General features: G+C 43.2%; 1 protein-coding gene and 1 pseudogene across 17 annotated transcripts in view; one reads left to right on the forward strand and one right to left on the reverse strand.

The window, feature by feature from the left end:
* The window catches only part of PHLDB2 (pleckstrin homology like domain family B member 2), a 241618-nt gene that overhangs the window by 124311 nt on the left and 94338 nt on the right, over window positions 1-22969 (forward strand). For 4 of the 17 annotated variants that reach the window (XM_060417590.1, XM_060417603.1, XM_060417598.1 and 1 more), the window contains exon 1: window positions 2526-3066. The exons of 11 other annotated variants lie outside the window; for them this stretch is intronic. The gene's annotated coding sequence lies outside the window, so the exon portion shown is untranslated. Of the gene's footprint in view, window positions 1-2525; window positions 3067-3241; window positions 3404-22969 lie in introns of those variants that run through there. 2 more of the 17 variants (XM_060417619.1, XM_012190179.3) reach the window with 2 other exon arrangements.
* LOC114118570 (peptidyl-prolyl cis-trans isomerase A-like) lies at window positions 21021-21849 on the reverse strand (annotated as a pseudogene).

The following is a 22969-nucleotide window of genomic DNA, read 5'->3' on the forward strand; positions in this document are numbered from 1 at the left end:
ATTCTTTACAGAGGCATAATATTAAAGATAATTTCACTTCAAACAGTTGCTCCACTGGCCAAATCATGGCCAAGTTGGTAGCTTCAAAGATTTGTTGGGCTATTACTGCAGAAGGAAAAGAAGTACAGATTCAGGACATGAGCTAATAAAGTCCAACCAGTCTATGCTAATGAAAACTAACTGCAAATGAAATAATCCATAAATAATTAATTATATCTCTGTGTGCCACACTTCACCTCTGAAAAGTACCATCAGATACTATTAACCACTATAGATCCTAGAGAAAGGAAAGGAAAGGAAAGGAAAGGAAGTTCTCCTGTTTACAACACAATATCCCTGGTGGACAATAGGGAATGGCAGACAAGGGGAGGTGTGTCTGGGTCTATGATTAAATAGGGGACTTTGTTTTAAAAAAATCCAGGAAATGGAAAAAGTAGAAGGAAAGAGCTCATATCTTTTTTTTTTTTTTCTATTTTTAAAAATATCATCATAGCTAAAAAATTCTGATAAGAACAATTGTTACAATAATAATATGCTAAATTTTGAGTGCCTCCTATACATTTTAAGATGTTGGAGTCTGCATTTCACATTTCATTAACTCTTGTACCTTGCTGATATCTTCTGGCTGTATTGAGAGCTGCCTGCATGAGGGCAAAAGTAGGAAGAGGTCAAAGATAAAATCAAGACATGATGTTAGATTAGGGTGCTAATAACAGTGGTGTGTGTGTGTGCACGTGTGTGTGCTAGTTGCTCAGTCATGGAGGTAGTAAGTAATTGAATTTTGGATTTATTTTGAAAAGAGAGATGATTTTTTTTTTTCCCCTGATGGACTGGATTCGAAATATGATAGAAAAGTCAAGGATGACACCCAGGTTTGGGGCCTGATGTCAGGAAGATTTCAATTGAGACAGAGTGGCTGGGGGACAGAGGAAAGAATTTCAGAATTAATTGCAGAGTCAAGAACGTTAGGTGGGAGAAGCCTGCTGCTGCTGCTGCTGCTGCTGCTAAGTCGCTTCAGACTCTGTGCGACCCCATAGACGGCAGCCCACCAAGCTTCCCCGTCTCTGGGATTCTCCAGGCAAGAACACTGGAGTGGGTGGGAGAAGCCTAGTAGGCATCTAAGCGGGCAGTAGCCTGGAGTTCAGGGGGGATGTTCAGACTGGAGGTAAATTTTGGGAGTCATCACCACACAGGTGATCTATAGTGCCAGGAGACAAGGTGAGATAACCCAGGGAGTGAGTGTAAATAGACAGGAGGTCCAAAGTCAGAATTCTGGGGACTCTGGACACTGGGAGAAGAGAGGGGACCAGCAAGGGAGACTGAGAAAGAACCAGCAGTGGAGTTAGGAGGAAGGAAAAAAAAATGAAGAAGTGGAAGTCCAAATAAAGTTTACAGGGGGGAAAAAGTGTGCAACTGTTAATTTCTGCTGATAGTTCAAATGAGATGAGACCTGAGAAAGCATCTAATTTAGGAGTCTGATCTTGATAGAAAGAGTTCTACTGGACATAGTAGAAGCAAAAGCCTGATTGAAATAAATGGGAAGAAAAAACTTGGAGGTGGCTTTTCTTTAGCTGTGGCTGAGAAGGGGAAAAAAAGGAGGGTAAGTGGCTGGAGGAGGAAGCGGATTCAAGAGTTTTTTGTTTTTAAGATGGGAGCAAGAACATGTTTTTACAGGGATGGGATGATCCAATAGGGGGAAAGTGCTGGGCCGCTTAAGTGTCCTATTGGTTTCTTTATGTTTCTGTGGGAGAAAGAGCCAGGGCAGGGAAAAATAATGCCTATAGAACACCAAGGAGCTCAGAGGTGAGCCTCTCCTGTAAATTAGAAGTCAGACTTTACTTGCAAAAATGAAAAGTGCATTATAAATAAGTTCTTTTTGAGTGCCTGAGTGCCACTCATGGCGTCAGGAACTTTGTATAAATTATCCAGAAGCTTCTTAACCATCCTGCAATGCCAGTTATCATTGTTACTATATTGTATATCAGTGTTCCCAAACCTTTTTGGCACCAGGGACCGGTTTTAACATTGCTTGAAATTTTTTCAAACAAAATTGTTTCATGGAAGACAATTTTTTCCACAGATAGGGAGGGGAGAGGATGGTTTCCAGATGATTTAAGGGCATTACATTTATTGTGCACTTCATATTTCTATTCTTATTACATCAGCTCCATCTCAGATCATCAGGCATTAGATCCTGGGTGTTAGGGGACCCCTGGTGTAGATGACATTGTTGCTAGGAGTTGAAACAACTTGCCCAATCAAAGCAATACTGACCAGAAATGAGTGTACACTTTATTGTGCTCTTTCTTACTATTGTGTTTCTCCAAGACTGATGACCTTTCTTATTGTAAGCCAGAGAATCACCCAGAACTTGCCAGAGGTTCACAGTCCCCCTTGGGGAGATGGGCTAAGGACGCCCTAAGTCCGATTGGTCACCTTCCGCGAACGCACCCTCCATTCATATCAGCATTGTTTTCATTGGTTGCAGCAACTGAGAAAAACACGCTAGAAAATGTAGAAACTTTGGAGAGAAATAACCGAAAGGAAATCAGCACAAGTTAGTTTAAAATCCTCAGCTGTGACGGTGCCCCAACAGCTTTGCAGAACTGCTTCTCTGACGCATCAGGTACCTGCCTGCGGGCGAATTGTTGGGAGGAGGCGCGGTCACCAGGAGTTTCCCAGTAGAAACTTCCCCGCTGGGTGAGGAGACCTTAGCTGGAGGACGTGCACCCTCCCGCCCTTCTTCCAGCTCCTTAGGAAAGCCTGCCACACAGTCTCCACCGCCGCTGTAAACGCGGCTCCTCGAAGCTGGCGCCCTCCGATGAGGCCAGACCCTTCCCGCAGCAGTGAAAGCCCCGACTGCCAACTGCCCGGCACCTTCGCCCACTTCACTGCTCCGGGCTACCCTAGGTGCCCGCCGCGGCGCGCTCGAAGGGGGCCGGGGCGCGGGACCGAGCGGCGCGGAGCCCACCACCGCGGCCCGAGGGGGACCGCGCCCAGCGGCTGGGTGCCCGCAGCGCGCCTCGTCTCTCTCGCCGCGGACACCCGGCCGCGCCGACCCGCCAGGTGAGGAGGGGGCGGCGGCCGGCGGGCTGGAGGGGACCTCGCCGGTTTCTGGCCTCCCAGCGGGTCCCCGGGGGCGCTGCCTCCCCCGCCGCCGAGTTGGTCGCCGCCCATTTGCGCGTCCGAGGGTTGGGGGCGGAGAGGAGGCAGCGGCCGCCCGGGCCAGGAGGGGCGCGCTGACTGCGCACGGCGAGTCCAGAGCGGCTGGACCGCTGCGGCTGGGGCGGCGGCGGCGGCTGGGCCCGGGGGTCGGGGCCGAAGGGAGGGTGGGAGGGAGGCGGGGGCCAAGCGCCGGCGGCGGGGCCGGTGGAGAGCGGCGAGTCGGAGGGAAGATGAGACGGTGAGTGGGTGCAGAGTTTCTTGCTTCTCTTGCAAGCTGCAGGGACAAAAGCCCAGGCTGGGCTGCGCAGCTTTGAACCCCAAGAATGGGTGGACTTCGGTAGAGAGGATCCTCGGGAGGGAGTGGCGAGGTGGAAGAGCGGCTCACAGAGCGGTCGTAGGCAACGGGCGGGATTTGGGGGGACCCGGGGCAACTTTGGCAGAGACGTCTGGACACTCCGGGAGAGAGGGATCGCGATACAGTTGCTTTGTCGCCGGGGGCGGAGAAGAGAGAAGGTCCGCTGCTGGATGGTGTGGTCGAGCAATTCAGAAAAGACCCCCTCCCCCAAATATCTAGCTAGCTGTCCTGGTTCACTTTGTTTCAAAACTGGGGCTCGCGAGTTTAAACCGTCCAGAGGCTCTTAATGCCTGTTTGGACGTGGTTTTCCCCGAAATGTATGGTATGGCGGCCTCCGCACCCCTAAAGATAGCGCCTGGAAGTAGGAAACGCTTTGAACCCCGGTTTCACCCGCGCCCGGCACTGCCGAGGCGCAGCTGAAATGTTTGCTGGTGTACTGAATAACTTGGCTTCAACAATCATCTCTTAACTAAAGCGCCGAGGACCTGGCTAACTCCCGCCACCGCCAGGAAATTAAAAGGCTGACAGGCTGTCCCTTCCAAAGTTGGGGTTTCCTGTTTGAAAGCGCTTCGGAAATCGAACCTGCTACCCATCTACCTTTCTCATGTAAAAGCAGGAACTGCGCCGCGCTGGCTTTTATGCTGGTCCACTTGCCCGCGGCTGGAAGTCCTCTCGCCTGGCCCTGCTGTCTTCCCTAGAAATCTTCCTTCTCCTGCTCTCAAGTTGCTCTCAAGAATTCTAGAATGCATGGCTAGTCACAGCCAGACGCAGCTGGGAGTGGAACTAAGAGAAGAGGCATAAAAATGTGGCTTGCTTTTAGGGTGAATATATGTCAGTCACATTTCCCTGCATCATATGAATGTATTAATTACAGATATTAATTTTCAAGTATTGGACTTGTAACTTGTAGCTTCGTAGTTTGGCTTAACAAGCCCTTAAGATTTGTCTCCAAGATTCTAACATCTGAATTCAGCTGGGAGAGGTCTAAATGAAGTTCACAATTTCAGAGGGTTAGTTAAACTTTTGCCCTGGGAGCACTTGAATTCTTCGTTCCTGGTAGGATAGCAACAGAGTAGTCTGATTTGGGATAAATAAATCTTTAGAGTTGCCCACTGTTTTAACAGAATGGCTATATCCCTGGAACCATTGCCCTCAATTGTGTAAATATTTGTTTGAATAAAGAGCTAAGGTTCTCTGAAAAGTAACAGTTGTGTCTATTCATGATTCCCTTTTCATTTCCTGGACTTAGGTTATTAAAAGATTTTTTTTAAATTGTTTTTGTCTTACCTATATACTGTGGAAATTTAAACATATGTCCTTGAGAAACTCTGTATAGTCCCTGAAAGTTTATAACTGCGATTTCCTTTAAAAGTGAGGGGGAGTCGAGGTTTTGCTTAGCTGAGTAGTGTAGCCTTCACCTCCTGAGACCCAGAGGTTTGCAAATCCCAGCCTTTTTCACAAATGGAAAAATGAGATGTTTGGCTAGTACTCATCATTTCAGTCAGTTTGCGGCCTTCTGTCTGTTTAGTGCTGCTGCCAGCTGCTGTCCTTTTGGGCTGAGGACTGGATTTAAGGGATGGCCTCTTGAATCCCCATTTGAAGTGCGGGAGGAAAAGACACGGGAAATTCATCTGAGAGCTGGCTACCTCCTACCTCCTTTCTTAAAGAACCCTGTACCAAAGCTGGAACTCTCTAACAACCTTTTCAGAAATATTTTATTTCCTGGGTTTTGCACAAGAAAGGGAAGAAAAAGCTGAAGTGATTAAACCCACCACTCGATTTTGCTGTTTCCTCCAAACCCTGTTTTGAGGTCTGTGCTGTATGCAAGGGTTGATTCTGGAGTGCACTAGAAGAGTTACTGTGAAAAATATGAGTGCTTTTAAATACTTTTAAAGAGCAGTTGTGGTTATTACTTTGCATGCTAATTCTCAGCCCTTAGCAGGAAGGTGGTTGGTTCTATGAATAACTTGGAAAGACAGTGGTTTTGCACATCTTCCAAGTGGAATACATGTGTTTTATAAATCTGACTATCTGTTAAGCCTTGATGCATGTATTAACTGTGTAAATGTCATCTATTTGAAACAAAAACATCTTTGAAATGATGTGCTTTGTTATGAAGCTCTGGTATATACAACAGCAGCAATTCTAAATGGAGGTGGTGGAGTGAGAGGGGGTTGCTCTCCAGGGGTTATCAACCAGTTACTGGAGACATTTTTGGTTGTCTCAACTAGGGGCAGGGGACAATCCCAATGGCCAACTTTGACTGGCCTCTAGTGGGTAGAGGCCTCAGATGCTGGGTAATATCCTGTAATGTCCAGGACACACAAACAGTAAATTATTGAGCCCCAAACTCTTCATTAGGATAGTACCTTGAGGGCATATGTTAACAAGTTTAGGGATCTTAATCTAATTTGGGCCTTCAAGAAACTGTGTTCTTGCTCAACCTAAAGAGACCTTTTTGTCTGCAGTAGATTCTTTTGACCTTGGCATTAAAAGTCAATATACCATAGATGTGAAGGAACTTGTGTTCACTGAGTTTGAGCTGGCTTAAAATTACAGAATTTGGAAGTGTTACAGTGTCAGGGAGACTCAGAGGTCGCTGGACTCAACCTTTTTGTTTTATAGACACAAAAACTGAGATGCCCCAAAATAGTGACTGATAAAGTCTCAAATGTATTAGTGACAGATGTTAGTTTTAGGTGCAACCCAGGATTAGAGAATTTAGAAACTGGTATTCAGGCAAATGAAACTTTTTAAAAAACTGACAACCCTTTGTGAGAATTTAGAAGTACCATTCTCTATAAGGAAATGCACTGTTTGATGGGGGAAGGGTAGTGTTAGCCATGGTGACTGTGGAGCATATGCTTGGGTGTGTCAGCCCCAAGATGGGCATAATTCTATTGTGCAACCTGTGACACTCTATGTCTGTGGCCTGCACCGTCCTTCCCATGGCCAAGTGGGCAACAGATGGTTCCACAGCTCATAGCAGATGTTGCTTTTGAATACAGGTACAAAACAGAACATTTGAGATTTTTTTTTTTCTTTCTCTCTGCCTTCTGGGTTAAGAGTAGAGGGCCTGAATGGATAGGGTTGTTTTGGACAGAAGGGATAATGAGAGGGGCTTCCTGAATACAGTGTTAAAAAATGATACCTGATATTTTAGGAAACGAGCATGCAGTGATGGAGAAAACTCATAAGTTGATGAGTGGATATCTAAGATAAATATGATGTTTGTGTAGAACTTGGGTTAGGAATCAGAAGTCAGTTCAAGCATGGCACTTCTCTGGGGTAATAGGGCAAAATAATAATGAGGGTAAAAGGAATCTTAGAAATCCTGTTGCTTGAATTCACTCACTTGGTTTGCTACAACCTACAAACCAAACCTCCTCTTTCATTGTTACTTTCTCTTACACTCTTGGTCTCTACTATTCCTTCTGTTTACTTAATGGGGAAAAAATTGATAGTATCATAAAGTTTTTGTTCACTTCCTGGGAGAGTTTCAAAGGCATGGTCTTTGTGAATGGTTCTGCTTTCAGACAGGAGTTATCTCAGTGAGCTTTTGGTGATCGGAAAAGCTGTGCACATATGGCAGCTCTCGCATTTACATGGCTATGATTACCCATTAGGCCTATAATTATGGGTTTCAGTTCTGTGTGCTGAGTGGTCCTGCCAGGGTAGTTATACGCCTCAAATCTGGGAGGTTCTGGCAATATAGGAGAATTCTTTAGTGTGCCTTTCCTGGGAGAGCTCTGAACCTCACTGCGGTAAGTTCTTATCGTTTCAACAAGTAGCCAATGGGTGTACCTCAAGGCCAAGTACATAGTAGTATATTTAGAAATGATTCAGAAGTGATGACTTTTTTAAGAGGTCTGCTCTCTGCAGGTGTTGCAGTAAAGGGGCATAGCATCCTTTTCATGATCACTTTTCATCTCGTCATTCTTATTACTTATTTTTCAGGTGATGGGACAGAAGATGAGTGTGTGTTTTTGTTTATAATTTTGACTGGAACTATTTATTGGCATTTGATTAATATGATTTCTTGTCTTTTGAAAGTGAGTAAAACCAAAAAGGGTAGCTCAGCTTTTCACACCCCTTCAAAATAAGTAAGGCAGAACTTGTCTCTGCCACCCAGGAATTCAAATTCTTCTGGAAGTTAGTTTGCGCAGCTATTTTCATGATGTTTAAGAATGTTTCTTAGATGTTGATGAGAAGCTTTGTGCCGTATCTGCTTTAAAGGCAAGGTTGTTATCTATAGCAGCTAATGGTCCGCAGGAGAAACCCAAGTATAAAAATAATTTTGTTGAGATTCAGTGGAAAGGCTAGGGACTGGAGAAGCTTTCCATACAAAGAAACAGATAAATAAGACATAGAGCAACAGGCTAAGTGATAGGGAGACTTGTTGAGAGGGTTTTTTTTAACAAAAGATACTTGTTTTGCTTAGTGTAAGTGGGTTGATTTATTAGAATATCAGTTTTTCCTTACTTTGCAAATTAAGGGGAAGGAAAAGTTAGTTTATTCCAATATTTAATATTGTTACCTCAAGTGGGGTCAGCTTTTTCTAAGACTTGCTGCCAAATCTAGAGTTCAGTGGAAATCAGTGTTGATCATCTTATTTTGTTTGCAAGCAGAATATGATCAATCCAGATGGCGATATGCTTGTAGAATTAGCATATGGGATGGGAAAAAAAGCTAAAAGTTTTCTCCTAGATTTGTTTCTTGATCACTAAATTGCTGAAACAAAGGCAGGTAAAAGCAAAGGAAGGCCAACTTCTGCCTTGTTTTGCCCAGTTCAAATGTAGCCTAAGTTGTGCTTTGTAGCCAAGCGATAGTCAGAGGGGGCTTGGGAAGTGAGGTCTGGCTGCCACACTGCTTACGTCATTGCAGAAGTAGGTCTTCAAAAAACAGCTCAAGATTTAGTAAGGAAATTGCAAACCATGGGAATGTAGACAAAATATTTCTTATACATCATGCTGAATCAAATTCCCTTATCATATTACACTAACATAGCTCTGACCAGGCTTTTTTTTCTCACTATGTTGTGCTGAAATAATTTACCATGCCCTTGAAAGGTCATGGGCAACAGTGCCAGTGCAGTCCTTTCCCAGTTAGGTAGCTGCCGCCTTATCACTGAAACGTGTTTGTGTCCTGTGGTCATTTCCATTTCCTGCACTGTATAAATGGCACTCCTGTGTTACTTAACCTGTGCCTGTGGGAGCCGAGAAAGTTGGAACAGAAAAGCATCTAGTTCACCCTCACCATTTTAAATATGGGGAAACCTCTGCTAAAACAAGGTGAAGACAAGCCAAGTGACTTGCTCTGGCTCTTTCTTCTGTTGGTTATTTTGGCAGAACCAGGACTAGGGATGAGTCTCCTGACTCGTGTTTCTGGCAGCCCATCCAGTATTCTTTGCACTAGATTGGCCACTACAATAAAAAGACATCGTAATGTAACCATTTCCTTAATTAGGTCTTTTGGGCAGATGTAAAAAACAGCATCGATTAAATTTAGTGTAGTCAGTTGTTTATTGACCTTTGCTAGTTCATGTCCTTTTTTCCTTCTCCTTCCATCGAAATAAATGGTTAAAAAGTAGGTAATAGGAAAGGAAAAAAGTAAGTGTCTGTACCACCCACTTTGCATAATCTGCAGTTAAGCAATGAAGAGATGATTTCATTATTGTTTTGCGTACTTTATAGTATTTTTAGCCTAAGCATTCAGTTTTTTTTTTAGGTAAATGGGAAAACATTATAACCATGGATGATGTGGTCAGCTTGTGTTTGTTCCATCTTTCCTGAGCTTGCCTGGTGGTGGTTTAGTCACTAAGCTGTGTCTGACTCTTGCGACCCCATAGACTGTAGTCCACCAGGCTTCTTTGTCCATAGCAGTTCCTGACTATTTCCAGCTCATAAATATTGGGTAAGGGAATGAGGAACCTAGGGCGTTTGGGTTTGGTGAACGTTACTTTGAAAAAATAGACACTGACTTTTAAAAGAATTTATTTTGATTGGTAGGGTGGACTGGGGACGGGATGGTGTAGAGATCAGAGTTTGATCCCACAGACTCTCAGCTTCCAGTTCCAGCCCAGATAGGTGGTTTCAGGGTCAAGAGAGAACATCTTTATCTCCATGTGATCCCAGGATCAATAATTTTTCTTGGATAAAATTGGCTTTAAAGAATGCTTTTTCCTCGAGTGCCTCTTTGCTTCAGCAAGTAAGACGTGCAGTGTCTGCTCCCTGACATTCAAGGAAGTACGTGCTCAGTGGTGTCTGACTCTACGGCCCCGTGGACAGTAACCCGCCAGGCTCCTCTGTCTGTGGGATTCTCCAGGCGAGAACATTGGAGTGGGTTGCCATGCCCTCCTCCAGGGGATCTTCCCGACCCAGGGATCAAAACCCCATCTTCCGCAGCTCCTGCATTGCAGGCGGATTCTTTACCACTTTGCCACCTGGGAAGCCCAGACATTCAGCACCTCCAACTTAGTTATTCTGTGCCTCTGCTTCTTCGCTTTGTCTTCACTGTGGTGGTCACATGATGTGGGAGGATTCTTCAGAGGCTACAATCAGAATCACCTAAACCCGGGGATGAATTATGCTGATGATCAGGAGTAAAAAACATCTGGAAATATTTACTTTATTTGGGAAAATTTTAGAAACCTTTTTCTTCAACTGAAGCTACCTTAGGATTCTATAAAGAACCCTGAAAATATGGGTTTTTAATTTCCTACCCAAAGAACTTTCCCACTTTCAGAGAAGCCACCACATAATTTAAGAATTTATAAAGTGTGTGTTTGTTTTAATGTTTTTGAGGCTGAACGTCTTCAAGATATCACAGGTATGGCAGTTTTTGTGTTTATATTTTAACTTTCTGAAGAGATGGATTTTATTTGAATACACATAGTAATGAAATTTAGATACCACTACCTACCATTCATTATCTTGCAAGTATCCTAAATATAGTAATCTAATACTTGTAATCTAGACAGTGCATTTCCTTTTAAGTTTCTTCAAGTTAATTTTTAAAAATAAGCTTTTAGGAGCTTAATTCAACATGATAGACGATTAGTGTTTCGTGCTTTTTAAAAAATCAGCCAGGAGCCACTGGTATAAACACATCCTTCTTTGTAAAGTGAGCCACTATAATTTTTAAGTTAGTATGTGAAGTGAAGTGAAGTCGATCAGTTGTGTCCGACTCTTTGCGACCCCATGGACTGTAGCCTACCAGGCTTCTCTGTCCATGGGATTTTCCAGGTAATAGTACTGGAGTGGATTGCCATTTCCTTCTCCAGGAGATCTTCCCGACCCAGGGATCGAACCCGGGTCTCCTGCATTGTAGACAGACGCTTTACAGTCTGAGCCACCAGGGAAGTTTATATTTTTATTCATATTTGATTTTTAGAATGCACACATCTTTTACTTTTTAAATATTTTGTTATGGAAAATTGTAAGTGTACATAAAAATTAGAAGAAGAATACAGTGAAATCCCAAGTACCCATCATTCAGTTTCATATGATAATCTTGTTTCATCTGTAGACCTTACTTCCCCAAAACATAGATTGTTATCAAGCGAATTCGAAATACTGTAGTATTTTATTCATAAAAATGTAAATCTAAGAGTTTAGGATTTTTTAAAAGTCCAACAACATCATTATTACACCTAAAAAAAAAAGCCAGTAATTAAAATATCTTTTTTCCAGTGTTCAGATTCTCTGATTGTCACATAAATTTTTCGTTTAATAGTTGGATTTTTCAAGACAAGATCTAAACACAGCCTGCGCATTGTATTTAATTGTTAGTTGGTATGTCTCCTGGGCCTTCCTGGTGACTCAGTGGTAAAAAATCCACCTGCAATTCAGGGGATGCGGGTTTGATCCCTGGGCTGGGAAGATTCCCTTGGAGAAGGAAATGGCAACCCACTCCAGTATCCTTCCTTGGGAAATCCCAGGGACAGAGGAGCCTGGTGGGCTATAGTCCATGGGGTTGCAAAAGAACTGGATACAATTTAGCAGCTTAATAACATGTTTCCTTGGTCTCTTAATCTAGAACAGTTCCCTCTCTTATTTTTCTTTTCTTACCATTTGCTGCTTGAAGACATTGGTTATTTTTCTGTAGACTTCCCATGTTTTAGATTTAAGAGATAACATCTCTATGGTGTGTTTCATATTCCTCTGTTCTTTTTCTATAGTTGGAGACAGCCTGCTTTTAATTTGAGAACTTTCCTACCATCAGTTCAGTTCAGTTCAGTCACTCAGTTGCGTCCGACTCTTTGCGACCCCATGAATCACAGCACACCAGGCCTCCCTGTCCATCACGCTGTGTTAAACTTAATTTTTAAGATATATATATATATATTCGTAGCAGCAGCAGCAGCATATATATACTTACTACATGAATATTGTGTCTTTTTCAGACATTGCTAAAGCTGCTTTGAAAGTAAACTGTTAATCACTCAGGCATGTCTGACTCTGTAATCCCATGGACTGTAGCCCTCCAGGCTCCTCTGTCCATGGGCTTCTCCAGGCAAGAATACTAGAGTGGGTTGCCCTGCCCTTCTCCAGGGGATCTTCCCAACTCAGGGATCAAACCTGGGTCTGCTGCATTGCAGGCAGGTTCGTTACCATCTGAGCCACCAGGGAAGCCCAAAACTACGTAATGATACAGATGCAAACATGAGTCCAACTGGTAAAAGTCACATCTGCCATATTTAGGTAAAAGTCAAGAATTTTGCAGGTAGGAAGGGAATTTGAATGACCCAGTTGATTTTTGAGGTTGTTCCTGTTTTTTGTCCTTCCTCCTCTGCCTGTATCACTGGCTGAAGAGTTATTGTAGGAAATCAGTGCCAAATTTGTTGGATAGTTAGAGAATATTTTCAAGTTCATACAGACAAGTTTTATTCAAGGGACTAGCACAAAATTATTTAAAATCTCTATAATTGATGTTTTACTTCTTTAATGAGTCCTCAAAGGTTCTTGATAATTCCTAATATAAAACAATCTAGACTTTGTAAAACGTCGCTTCTGATCACAGGGGATACAGATCTTCATTTGAATATGGTTATTACTGTTGATTGTGGTTACCGTTAGGAACCATTGGATACCCATCTAGAGTGTTTTTTTTGGCAGAGCTTAGACTTCAGTAGGCTAGAAATGACAGAAAGGAATGGTAGCATGGGGTTCCTGTGCCAACTTGTTGTGCTCAGTTGCTCAGATGTGTCTGACTCTTTGCAACCCCATGGACTGCAGCCTGCCAGGCTCCTCTGTCCATGGGATTTCCCAGGCAAGAATACTGGAGTGGGTTGCCTTTTATACTGCAGGGGATCTTCCCGACTCAGGGATCAAACTCACGTCTCTTTTGTCTCCTGCATTGGCAGGCAGATTCTTTACCATAGAACCACCTGGAAAGCCATCATGGGGTTAGACTCCTTTATTGTGATAGGAAGAAGCTGAAGCTTTTTTGTTTGTCTTACTTTTTGTCATCATGTCTTCCATCTCTCCTTGCCTCCCCCGTCCCCTCATCACTCTCCATTCCCTTCTGTGCTTCCTTCCTCCCTGTGGCATCATCTGATACTTTTGTTCTTTCCTTAATGGTCACCCTTACCTCTTCTTTTAGATGTTTTTCAAAACATAATCAAATAAAAATTCAAAAGGGAAAACAGGAAAATCTAGAAAGAAACTATGTGATCAGTGTCCTGAGATCCTATTGGCATTCTGGAGGTCCTCCCTTTCTCCCCAGCCTGCTGTACATGACCCCAACACCTGGCAAATTCTGAGGATGCCTCAGCTTCCCTGGGTTCTGAAGAGCCTCCTCTGGCACTCACAAAGCCTTTGTGCCTTTTAGACTGCTATAGGCGTGTGGGCCGTGCGTGTCTGTCTCTGTGTGTCTGTGAGTGTGTGTATGCATCTGCACACATGAGATTTACTGTTGTAACGGGCTCAGTCTGCAGGAACCAAACATCCTCCTTCAGTTCAGTTCAGCTCAGTTCAGTCGCTCAGTCATGTCCGACTCTTTGCAACCCCATGAATCGAAGCACGCCAGGCCTCCCTGTCCATCACCATCTCCCGGAGTTCACTCAGACTCACGTACATTGAGTCCGTGATGTTATCCAGCCATCTCATCCTTGGTCGTCCCCTTCTTCTCCTGCCCCCAATCCCTCCCAGCATCAGAGTCTTTTCCAATGAGTCAACTCTTCGCATGAGGTGGCCAAAGTACTGGAGCTTCAGTTTCAGCATCATTCCTTCCAAAGAAATCCCAGGATTGAGCTCCTTCAGAATGGACTGGTTTGATCTCCTTGCAGTCCAAGGGACTCTCAAGAGTCTTCTCCAACACCGCAGTTCAAAAGCATCAATTCTTCGGCACTCAGCCTCCTTATGCTGCCATTAAAATACATTTGTTCCTGTGATACTGCTTTTCTGGATTTTTTGAGAAATAAAAATCTCTTCCTTGGAGATAATCAGCCTATCTACATGTATCTAGTAGATAATAATAATTTGTTCAAAGAGGCGGATCTTTAAATGATAAAGAACGTGGTGTAAGGAACAAGGAATGACAGTCCATTTGCTGCTCTGTTTGTTTGCAAAGAACCAATAAGGAAGGGCACTATGTCTACTCACAGGCTTTTGGTTTGTTTATTTTATTTCATTTAAAAAAGTTTTTTTCCTTTCCTGCACTGAGATGTAAAATCTTGGGTGTGGTGGGAGAGTTTAAAGGAACAGAGTTTAGGAAGCTGGGTTGTATGAGTGGGAGATGCAGTACTATACAGGTGGGTGTTGAGACAGTGGGGAGGCTCAAGGTTTGGGATGCTGGATGGGAGGGGTTCTTTGAAGAAGAGAGCATCTGGGAATATATGCTGGAGGGGGAGGTGTTTGCCAATGGGTGTGGGGTTGTGTGGAGAGATATAGTTTGTGTGCAGAGATGCCGGAGGTTGAGGATTTAGTGATGAGAGGAAATACTTGTGAAAAAGGAGCGTATGTTTGTAAAAGCAGAGTTGAGAGGACTGACAGTTTAACAGAGGATAGTGTTTGGATAACAGAGAGTGGGGAAGCCAGGCTGCTTCGGGGTTTCTGAAATGAGAATATTGCTAGACAAGGAAGTGTGTGTTCCTGAAGCTTCTACTTACCCTCCCCCCATCACGTTTTCATGTTGAGATTAGTGGAAAAGGAAGGTTTTGTGTCCATTGTTCTCCATTCTTAAGCTTGGAGTTTGGGGCTGAAATAGATTTCTTCGTTTTTCCTATTCAGTCCTCTAAAGCTTCCTCCCTCAGGCCCTATCGTCATCACAGAATCTGCCCTCCCAGTCCTCCCCACCATACACACACAGACAATGGCACTGCCTCTGACAGACTGCTCTAAGCCGGTGTCTGAATTCAATTACATGTCATCAGTGTGTGCTTTAAAACATTGCCATACCATAAAAACATCAGTGCTGAAAGAGGCTGGCCTGTGGACCACCAGTGCACCGGGAGAGCTTAAACACCAGTCTTCAACCACTGTCTGTGACAAAATATGCTCCCAGAGCCAGCTCCTCAGCTCTAAGGCTCCTGTAGGACAAGACAGAAACTCAAACTTTTTCATAAGGTGGAAATTTTAACCTGAATTTGCTTCTGTACCCAGTGGCTCAGTGATAAAGAATCCGCCTGAAAAAAAGGATAATCCACCTGCCAATGCAGAAGAGGTATGCTCTATCCCTGGGTCAGGAAGATTCCCTGAAGGGAATGACAACCCACTCCAGTATTCTGGCCTGGAGAATTCCATGAACAGAGGAGCCTGGTGGGGTACAGTCCATGGGGTTGCAAAGAGTCGGACACAACCGAGTGAGCATGCCAACGTGCCACGCCAGTCTACATCCTTTCCCCAGCAATATGAAAAGGTTTCTGCTTTTTGGTGACTTGCTCTAGCAGTCCCCTTTTGATTAATTCCTGCTGTATTGTATGATCCTGAGAAGTGTTTGTGCATGGCAATATAAAATGACAAGTAACATGTTTTATTTTTTAAGGATTCTCCAAACTCTTGGTGTAAATTACTTGGAAAACTGAATTTATATATATAGGCCAGACTTTAAATCTCTGTCCTCTAAAACAGTACACACAACACAACAGATGCTTCATTTTAATTTGTTTGCTTTTTTTAAAACTTTGTTCCCTGGGTGTGTTTTCATTATCTTGAAAGCCAGATCCCTACAGCTCTGGCCATCACAGTGCTCTGAAGCTCACCACTGGTGACTTACGGTTTGGTTAGGATTAACCTCACTATGATGTTATTTGGTACAAATAGAGCTGGAAAATTATCTTTTAAAATGCACACCAGCATTGTGCCAAAGAAAAAAGAATCTACCAAGAAACTTGCAAACATCATGCTTGAGATGAGTTTTTCCAATAATTTACTTCTCAAGGGAAAAATGTACTGTGACTTGCTATGCTACCTTCCAAAGATCTCTAAGTGACTCCTGGCGTTCTCTAATTGACAATAAGATGATATACATTTCAGGTGATAAAAATAACAAGAGCTCTGGAGGGATTAAATTTATGGATTGAAAAATAAGCCCAGACGTTTCAACACACACTAACTTCTTTCCTGTTTAGACGTCCCCAGGTTGTCTTTTCTCTCGGATGGGCACCAGATGGCTTCTTCCCTTTTCCATGCCCGGTTCTCTTTCTCTTCATCTGCATAAAGTGTATGGAGCCATTAGGGCCCTAGGGACTGTTTTGCTTCCACAATAACATAATGCAGTGATTTTATAATTTCCCTGAGACTTCTTTTTTGTTTACAAAAATGTGAAAGTGAAAAGTGAAAGTGAAATCGCTCAGTCGTGTCCGACTCTTTGCAACCCCATGGGCTGTAGCCTACTACAGCTCCTCCGTCCACAGGATTCTCCAGGCAAGAGTACTGGAGTGGGTTGCCATTTCCTTCTCCAGGGGATCTTCCCAACCCAGAGATCGAACCGAGGTCTCCTGCCTTGCAGACAGACGCTTTACCCTCTGAGCCACCAGGAAACCGAAAAGAAACAGCAGTGGAGATCAAGAATCCAGTCTGGAAACCGTGGAATCTTCCTCGCCTCCTCGTTTACACGTGTTAACACAGACTTCTTTCCTGCTGTGCTTCCACTTGTGTGTCACTTTGATAGCCCCCTTTCACTTCCCACTGTTCTGGTTCTTCCTCTGCCTTCTTTCCCTAACCTCAACTGCAGTCTCTGATGCACTGTCTGCAGGGTCTATCACGTCACTAGCTCCCTCTCTCCTGGGGAATTAAACCCAGTGCTTCCCATTGTATATCCTCTGCCCTCCTGCCTCTGCTCTCCTTGCCTTCATTTCATCTCATTGAAAATATGTTACTACTTCCTGTTGTATGTTTCGGAGGAGGCAATGGTGCCCCACTCCAGTACTCTTGCCTGGAAAATCCCATGGACCGAGGAGCCTGGAAGGCTGCAGTCCATGGGGTCGCTGAGGGTCGGACACGACTGAGGGACTTCACTTTCACTTTTCACTTTCATGCATTGGAGAAGGAAATGGCAACCCACTCCAGTGCTCTTGCCTGGAGAATCCCAGGGACGGGGGAGCCTGGTGGACTTCCATCTATGGGGTCTCACAGAGTCGGACACGACTGAAGTGACTTAGCAGCATACTCTTCCCATCTCTAGGCCTCCACTCTTATGATCTCACCCATGATAAAAAGAATACCCTGGAAGGGAAGGAGAGAGATATCATGACCCACTATTGTCACTCCTAGGGTCAGAAAGGCACCTGTGTGATTCTCCACCTTTTGAGTAGAATTGATTTGTGGAATTAAGTCTTGAAGGTCTCAAACTGACACAAGGATCCATACATATATATTCAGCTATGGCTGGTACACTCAGCCTCAGTAACTTGAGTGAATTACATGTTTATACTTGATGACAAATCTTTAAATGCATGACTTCTTACACATCATTAACAAACCCAAAAAGGCTGAAATGAAAAACTATAGAATATGGAGCATGAATATCTTAAAATATCCTCTAGAAGGTTCTTCGATCCAAATCATCTGTAACTTTCTTCTGCAATATGTATGGTGGAGAAATGTTGCATGACTGTTTCTTGGATGTGATTTATTATTTGCAAATGGCCTACTTGTCTCTTCCCTACAGACTGTGAACCTAATCTTTCAGCCAGCACTACTGTGGAATGTTTTGGTATTTTGTTTGGCCAGCTAAACTGCGTCAATAATTATATTATGTTTCTTTTTTTTTTTTTCCTTTTTGGCTGAATTGGCTGTGTTGTGCAGCATGCAGGATCTTAGTTCCCTGACCAGGAAACAAATCTATGTCCCCTGCAGTGGAAGCATGAAGTCCTAGCCACTGGACTGGCAGGGAATTCCCAATAATCACATTTTTTGATTAAAAAAAGGTACACGTATGGAGGAGGGGGGACCAGGTGTTGCCACCCTGTAGGGTAGTAAGAATACCCTACAGTAGTTTGATACTCTCTAGTTTTGTTGGCTCAAAGGAAGAAGAAACAGTTTGGTAATATTTCACTTGGGTGACTGAGCAGCATTTGCAACTGCAAACAGGTTGAAATATATGAACACATTTTATCATCTAAGATGACATTAATGTCATATACTGCTCAGTTAAAAATTAAACTTTTATGTATTCATTTTGACAGGAGGTGTAAAACATTCAATTCTGTACCATTAGAGTAAATTTTGAAAATGCAGAGTTCTGGGCTCAGGGCTTAGTTTCTAGCTTCCATTGCACAGCATCTGCTCTGGCTTGCTTTCTGGATTCCTATCGTGCACTTAATTCTGTTTCCTATTTTGTATGCATTACCTTACATAGAGCTTTGCCCACTAACTGGCTTTAGTTCTTCTCTTGTTATTCTAACATCTGACTTGACGGATTTCCCTTTGTCTCCTTGTCTAAAATACACTAAATGGTTGGAGGATTGCTGTCAGATTTAAACCACACTTAAGATAGGCATAGACTTGGACCGCACAGAACATATCTTACATGATGGTGTAGATGGGAAAAGATTTAGGTAACTATGAGAGAGAAATACATAGTTAATAAATATAGAAAATAACTTGCTTTTTTCTTCACAATTTTTGTTATTAATTCTGTCAGAGACAGAATGTTTCCTGGATGTACCAGTAGTCTGACCTCAGATGGGCTTGAGATTTTGTTTATATTTTTAAAACTTCAAAATTTTAGGTGTGGAGGTAATGTTATGCTATCACTGGATAATACCCATCAGATTCTCTTTCTTTCAGTGGGACTTAACTCCATTGTCATTTCTTCCTATCATAACTTACCCAGACTATCCCTCTCACTGGGTTAGCTCCCCTCCATCTGTCAATCAGTCCTTTACCAACCTGTCAGTCAGTCCTCTATTAAGGCGTGCATCACATTGTATAGCATTTATTCATACATGTATTTGCCACTTTGGATTGTAAGCTATGTATTAGCAGGAAATACTATCTTTGACCACATACTTTCCAGGGCCTAGCTCAAAGCCTGGTTTATAGTAGGCACTTAATGAAGATTAGCACCTTCATAGTAACAAACAACTCTCAAATCTCAGTGGCTTAAGACAATCTTGGATTGGCGAAAGCCCTCTTGCCCATTATCATCACTGAGGGAGGTAGGCTAAGGAAGCCTTTACAGACTTGGACACAAGACGGCTATGGAAATGGTGAATCATGCCAGCTCTTGATGTTTCGGCTTGGAACTGACACATCACTTTCTCTCATATTTCCTTGATCAAAGCAAGGGACATAGCCACACCTAATGTCATAAGGATGAGGAAGAACAACACTACAGTGTTTCTGAAAGGAAAGAACAGGAATAATAGTGAGCAACACCAATGCCTCTTAAGCCAGTGTCTGAGATGTTCAGTTCAGTTCAGTTCAGTCGCTCAGTCGTATCCAACTCTTTGCGACCCAGTGAATCACAGCATGCCAGGCCTCCCTGTCCATCACCAACTCCTGGAGTTCACTCAGACTCACGTCCATCGAGTCAGTGATGCCATCCAGCCATCTCATCCTCTGTCGTCCCCTTCTCCCCTGCCCCCAGTCCCTCCCAGCATCAGGGTCTTTTTCAATGAGTCAACTCTTCACATGAGGTGGCCAAAGTATTAGAGTTTCAGCTTTAGCATCAGTCTTTCCAAAGAACACCCAGGACTGATCTCCTTTAGAATGGACTGGTTGGATCTCTTTGCAGTCCAAGGGACTCTCAAGAGTCTTCTCCAACACCACAGTTCAAAAGCATCAATTCTTCGGCACTCAGCTTTCTTCACAATCCAACTCTCACATCCATACATGACTACTGGAAAACCATAGCCTTGGCTAGACGGACCTTTGTTGGCAAAGTAATGTCTCTGCTTTTGAATATGCTATCTAGGTTGGTCATAACTTTTCTTCCAAGGAGTAAGCATCTTTTAATTTCATGGCTGCAATCACCATCTGCAGTGATTTTGGAGCCCCAAAAAATAAAGTCTGACACTGTTTCCTCTGTTTCCCATCTATTTCCCATGAAGTGATGGGACCAGATGCCATGATCTTAGTTTTCTGAATGTTGAGCTTTAAACCAACTTTGTCACTCTCCTCTTTCGCTTTCATCAGGAGGCTTTTGAGATGTCAGTTAGTTAGTTTAGTCGCTCAGTCATGTCCGACTCCTTGCGACCCCATGAATTGCAGCACGCCAGACAGGCCTCCCTGTCTATCTCCAACTCCCGGAGTTCACTCAGACTCGCGTCCATTGAGTCAGTGATGCCATCCAGCCATCTCATCCTCTGTCATCCCCTTCTCCTCCTGCCCCCAATCCCTCCCAGCATCACAGTCTTTTCCAATGAATCAACTCTTTGCATGAGGTGGCCAAAGTACTAGAGTTTCAGCTCCAGCATCATTCCTTCTAAAGAAATCCCAGGGCTGATACATAATTAATGAATGAAGTACCTAAAACTACCTGTTAGGATTTTAATTTTTTCTATACCATGAGCAGAATCACCTCAAATAATGAAATAATCTAATAACTACATTTAAAAAATGAGCATGCTAACATTATTATCTAAGTTATATTCAACAAACATCTGGAGACCTTTTGGGTAACACTCTGTTCATTTATTCATGTTAGGGAAGTGATTAGGGATATATATTAGTTACGTTTGCTTCTACACTTTCAGATGTATAAAGTATGAAATGGTCACAGTAAAGTGAAAGTATTAGTTGCTCAGTTGTGTCTGACTCTTTGTGGCCCCATAGACTATAGCCTGCTAGGCTCCTCTGTCCATGGAATTCTCCAGGCAGGAATAGTGGAATGGGTAGCCAATCCCTCTACAGGGGATCTTCCCGACCCGGGAAGCAAACCTGAGTCTCCTGCACTGCAGATAGATTCTTTACTGTCTGAGCTATCAGACTTGTATAATTATGATTTTCCCCTGAATCTTTTAGATTTGGAAGAAAACATCGAAGGCTTCAACTGACATATTAAGTTAGTTTGATCAAGAAGTTCTTTAACGTTTTTTCTTTAATTGTTTAGTTTTTATTTCATAATCATAAATTTAACTTTGCAATCCAGCTAAACTTGGAGGGGGAATAAGGAAAATATGGAACCCAAAGAACTGTAGTGAGAACACAAAGATTATAGGATATTTCGAGCAGATGGGGTGAAGGGGTGTTCTCCTGGTGGTTAAGTAAAATGCAAGTCAAATTTATTAGATTTGTCCACAGTCAGCAATGGTGATCTTGCTGGTCTTGCCATTCCTGGCCCCAAAGCGCTTCATGGCTTCCACACTATTCATGCCCTCTTTCACCTTGCCAAAGACCACGTGCTTGCCATCCAACCACTCAGTCTTGACAGTGCAGATGAAAAACCGGGAACCGTTTGTGTTGGGGCCAGCATTTGCCATGGACAAGATGCCAGGACCGGACCTGTATGCTTCTGAAATTCTCATCATCAAATTTCTCACCATAGATGGACTTGCCACCAGTACCATTATGGCGTGTGAAGTCACCACCCTGGCACATAAATCCCAGGATTATTCTGTGAAAGCAGGAAGCTTTATAACCAAATCCTTTCTCTCCAGTGCTCAGAGCTCTAAAGTTTTCTGCTGTCTTTGGAACTTTGTCTGCAAGCAGCTCGAAAGAGACGCGGCCCAAGGGCTTGCCATCGACAGCGATGTCGAAGAACACAGTGGGGTTGACCATGGCTAGACAGCAAGGGAGGCTCCCGGGTGGCGGCATCTGCAAAGCCTAACCTTTTTTTTTTTTCGGAAGAATTAGTGTCTGGCTCAAAAATTGGACAAGAGCTTAGGAAAAATGAACATGTACTCAACTTAAAAGTGAAGTATTGCTTCAGATTGTATGTTAGTATTTTACACTAATTTTTTCATTCATTGTAAAGGCAACCCAAACACATGGTATAAAATGTGGAAAATACAAACTAGTTTGAGAAAGAGGAATTAAAAATCACTAGTGTGATTTATTTCATTCCATTGTTATTGTTGTCAAATGAGCATATCGCATATGGAAGAGGAGAGAGAAGATACTGGCTTGTAATACGGGGGTAGCAATAGGATTTGTTGATGGATAAAATGAGAAAGGAAGGAATAGAGAAGTGACAGATGGTAGAGGATAGAGGATATAATGATAGAGGAGACCAATGATGACTCCTTAGATTTTGGCTTAAACATCTGTGTGTAATTGATGAGTATAGGTGGGTTTGTATATAAGGCTGCACTCATTGTATGTATGGTTTTTAAAAATTTACTGAACCTTATATTAATGTACTTTTTATGTTGTAAACATACCTCAAAATAAGATTTTAAGTGGTTTAATATACACTCATGACATACTGTGGCTTTTAATTTTCTCCCTATAGTTGGAAAATTAGCGTATATTTTCCCTTTTAATAAATAGCATGGTAATGTTCTCAGGTTCCACATACTTCCTTGTTTCCTCAATTCAAAAAAACTTGACATGAGGGAATTGGCCATGGTTTGCTGGAATTTCAACATGGCAAACCAACATGTGATACAGTTATTCAGAAATAGAAGGAACCAAGACTGGATAGAGGTCAGCTTGATTTCAGTCCTCCATGGGGGACATGGTGAGATAGATATAGCTTGAGCCAGGCTGGTGTTGCTTTCAAGGTCAGAATTGGTGGTGGCACACAATTGTTGAGAGGGACATTTGTGACCTGTCAAGACCCACAGGGCAGGGCCAGACCCCAGCTGGGAAGCAATTCTAAAGGAGAATCTTAAAAAAACTTTTTGAGGTCCAGTTCAAAAGATAATCATGTTTTTTTTTCATAAGGGCAGGGCTTTGGGTTGGAGGATAAAGACCCCAAGGCAGAGCTTGTCGAGGGGAAGCTGCAGCTTTGAGGGTGTGAGGACTCAGCCCATCACTAGAATTTAAGCAGCCAGACTGTTTCTTGGCCCGACTCTGTGGGTGAAAGGCAGTTCCTTATTAGGCTGCCTGCATTTGCCCA

This window comes from Ovis aries, chromosome 1 (assembly GCF_016772045.2).
Source record: "Ovis aries strain OAR_USU_Benz2616 breed Rambouillet chromosome 1, ARS-UI_Ramb_v3.0, whole genome shotgun sequence".
NCBI classification, from domain to species: domain Eukaryota; kingdom Metazoa; phylum Chordata; class Mammalia; order Artiodactyla; family Bovidae; genus Ovis; species Ovis aries.